This window comes from Camelina sativa, chromosome 12 (assembly GCF_000633955.1).
Source record: "Camelina sativa cultivar DH55 chromosome 12, Cs, whole genome shotgun sequence".
NCBI classification, from domain to species: domain Eukaryota; kingdom Viridiplantae; phylum Streptophyta; class Magnoliopsida; order Brassicales; family Brassicaceae; genus Camelina; species Camelina sativa.
The window spans coordinates 1,618,174-1,622,578 of NC_025696.1; positions in this window are offsets into that span (position 1 = coordinate 1,618,174).

Genomic DNA, 4,405 nt, shown 5'->3' on the forward strand with positions numbered 1-4,405 from the left:
AAAAAAAAAAAAAAAAAAAAAAAAACAGATCCCAAAATTTTGTATAGAAATTCAGAAATTGAATACTAAGAGAAATCAATCTTTTCAACAGTAATTGAACTTAAAGGAACTGTCTTTGAATACAAAAGCAAAGGTGACCCCTTTCACCACTAATCTCTCATTTCATTTACTACTCTCTAATCTCTACTACAATGGCCTCTCTCTCTATCTTCTTTACACACTGTTGAAGAAAAAGGCATTGACTTTCACAATACCCAGGAGCAAGAGTGGGTGGTTCATGGGGTTTCTTAATACAATAATAATGTATGGTGGTGGTAATGTGTATAGTGTATTCAATTCCTCTAATCATATAGTTCTTAATAAATGAATAGTATGATTTATAAGGCTAAGGTTTTTTTCAAGTCAAATAACACAGAAAGAAAGAAAGAAAAAGACTTAGAAGAAATAAGTCAAATAACATTAAAAAGAACTATTTAGTGGGAATATCAACATAGCATATGCTGTATTTGACATTTAGTAGTAATAATCCTATTTTTTTGTTTCTGAAAACAAGACAAAAAAAATAGTATGACTCAGGAAAACACAATTTTTGTCTTCTTTTTATCGTATCCCAAAAGAAACGCATTACTATTAAACTAGTCAACTCTTGCAATTGCGGGTTTATTAAGGAAACAAATTCTACTTCTTTAAGCTTAGCTAGCTGCTTGCGAGAGGATAATAATACTAATTGTACAACATGTACATATATATTAATGATACGTCAGAACTTTTACTTTTTTGATTACTATATGAAATTGCATTGTGTAAGATGTTGGTTGAAACAGACGAAATATGTATCCGCCTATGATAAATGTAAGGTTGGGGTGTGGGGATGCTTTTGCCTACTTTGGACTCCATAACATTTTAAAAAGACTAGTAACATTATTTCTTGTCAAATATTATATCATATGCTTTTGCTAGCAACTCTAATAATATGATGTCAAAAAAAAAGCAACTCTAATAAAGATACATCAGAATTTCTAATAATTAAGGCTTACATCCTTAACTAAGCTGGTAATGGCCAATTAATATATCATGTTCCTATACCATCAAAATATAGGTGTAAGTTTTTAACCATCTACTATAATAAATCAATAAAATAAATTAAATTAACAATTTTGCAGCAGTAAGAGGTATAACAACCTTCTTACTATAAATATAAAGAATATGTTATGAAATTTAAAACAATAAAAACAGGTTTGGTAGTTGGTACACACCATTAGACTCATTGACCAACCACAACTATGGTTGAGAAGTTCTGCATAGAAGTAGAAGAACAGTTGATGTACTAAATTGATTATTTAAAAAAAAAAAAAAATCCTTGAGTGCAACAATTGAAATATTTATCCAATACGATAAAAGGTCTTTGTTAATTTAGTTCTAACACGAAATTAAGGTCTTTGCTAATATAGTGTTATAACATGGTTTATCGACAGAGTCAACCCAAAAAAAAAACAAGACTAACTTCCAAAAAAAAAAGAAAAAAAGGACAGAGACATTATTTAGTACTACTATTGTTTATTATGTACATTATTTAGGGGAAAAATGTCAAAAAAAATCTGAAGTTATTTTTATTTGGATGTTTAATATCCAATGGTTTTGTATTGGAATAAAAATACACCAACTAATAAAAATGTGTCGTTTAAAACCCAAAATAATTAATGTTGTTATTTTCATACTTACGATTTTTCAACAAAATCAAAATTCCAATTTTACCCCTGGTTATCTAATTAATTTTAATTTTTAATATAAAACTATTGGTTTTCTGCTAACCATATCAAACCGGATTAACCGGTTATCTACTTCTTTCCCTCTTCTTCCTCCTCCTCTCTCTAATCGTCGGATATAATTTACCTACACTGGATATTAGATGAGACTATGAGAAAGATCACTCAGATCAGAACTTTGCAAGATTAATACTCGAATATGGGTTCAATCAAATGTTTACAAATCTTCTTCTAATAAACTTTTCATTTTAATCCAAATCACAAAAGCAAATAACGAGAAAAAACAAAAAAAAAACACCCAAAAAGCAAATTTTATCAGGACAGAGAAAGAAAAAAAACCCAATAAGCATAAGCAGCGATCAGAGCTAATAATAATAAACTCACAGAAGAGCGAAAGCTTTCAGAGATTCAAATCTGAAAGCAATACGAAAACAAGTCACGAAGATTGAATCGGAGCAGAAGCAATATTACTAAAGAAGGAGGCTAGAGAAATCGTTGGGTTAGTGTCGGAACTGGGAAGTAGTTTACTTGTTTCGTTGTTCCGAATTGTATTTTGTCTGAATTTTGTGGTCAAATCTTTTTATAGCCTCAAAAAAATCCCAAAACACTTGTTTTTCGGGCTTACACAAGCTTTTGGGTCCCGCTTCCCTTCATCTTCAATTCGAATTTCGAATCTGTTGCTCTGTTCTCTCTAAGCTCCAATCCAAATTCCTCCCACTGATCTCGATTTACTCCTAACTCTGAAAATTCTGGGAATTCTCTTAACTTCATAGCATCCGAATTGGACGCGAATTAAAAACTGCTGGGTTTTTTCTGCTCTGATTCAGTTTCTTCTTCTTACCCTCTCGTGAAGTTAAGTTGATGATTGCTTGATCGGTCCTTCTAAGGATTCGAGGATTAGAGAGAGGTGGATGAAGAAAAGAGAGGAGGAGGAAGAAGAGAGAGAAGATAACCGGTTAATTCCGGTTTGATATGGTTAGCAGAAAACCAATAGTTTTATATTAAAAATTAAAAATTAATTAGATAACTGGGGGTAAAATTGGAATTTTGATTTTGTTGAAAAATCGTAGGTATGAAAATAACAACATTAATTATTTTGGGTTTTAAACGACACATTTTTATTAGTTGATATATTTTTATTCCAACCCAAAACCATTGGGTATTAAACATCCAAATAAAAATAACTTCGGGTTTTTTTTGGCATTTTTCCCCATTATTTAGACAATAGTACTACTATTGTTTATTATGTCTAAATAGTACTACTATTGTTTACTACTATTGTTTATTATGCATGGAACACAATGTGTTATTGATGAAATAAAAATCCCTCTGTCTTTTCCTATTTATTATAAAAGATTAAAAACTCGAATAATATATTTTTATTAATGTTTTAAGCTTAGTTTAGTTATTTGCTTGGTTTCAAAATATTTGTACTTTTCCATGAGACAAAATATGTGTAATGCTTTCATTCTCTATTTTTTGTGTTTATTTGAATGATAAATTAGATATTTTATATTCTGTTGTGTTAATTCAAAGTTACGGACGAATAATTTACTTTGAAGTTTTAAAATAGAGAAAAAATCTCAAAATTTGAGAACTCGAGTTACATCAATGTGGGAACGGTGGTACCGTACTAGTAATAAAGTTGTAGTTCCGAAAATTTCAAATTTAAATTTTGTGTAGTTTTAGTTAGACAATGATTGATCACACTGCTTTAGAATAATCCGAATGCAAAATTTAGTTAGCAAACTAAGCATTTTGAGAATCCAGAAAGTGTAAAAGAGGAATATTTGAAGCATTAGTAACTTTGTTGTACTTGTACGGTTCTACCTGAAGATTGATGAGGTTACTAATATAATGGTAACACAAAATTTGCATAAACAAGTTTCTTTGTTGTACTTCTATGATTTGGTGCTTGAAAAACTAACCAAGTTTCTTCTCAAACTCAGACCTCTCACCTTTCTTGGACGATGAGGAAGATGCGATATATATATATATATATATGGCCACTACTACAGTTTAAGAAATTAAGAAAACAGCTTAGCAAGCAATAGTTTCACACAATGGGATCGGCGCGTGGGGTTTAAACTCGGCGGTTCTCAACGGTGCGATATTGTTGCTTTTTCTCAACTTTTATTTGAGAATGCATTCGCCTATGCGACGCCGTATCAACAACACTTCGCCGGAGCTTGAATTTACCAGCCAACGTAACGGAAAAGAATCTCATCATGGGTTGATGATCCTTTACATCTAATTTATCTCCGTCTCCTTAATCTAGTTTTGTGTAGTGAATTTATTGCTTATTAGCCCACCACCTTTTTCAACTAGTGACACGCAACAAGGGCTTAGATTATTTGCGTCCAAAGTACGGCATGACAAGAAGGTTTACTAGGTTTAAAGGGAACGGTGGATTCGATGAGGAAGATCAAAGCCTACATAGTAATAAGGCCCAAATGTGTATTATTAAATCCAATAGTAAAAAAGAGCTTACAGAATAATAAGCCCCAGATATGTTAAATTTGATTTCTCCAGTTTTTCTAAATACCCAAAAAATACAAGTCAAATACCTTAGGCCGACAACTACAAGACAAAGCAAAATCACAAGTACAGCAGAGTAAAAAAAAAAAAAAAAAAAAAAA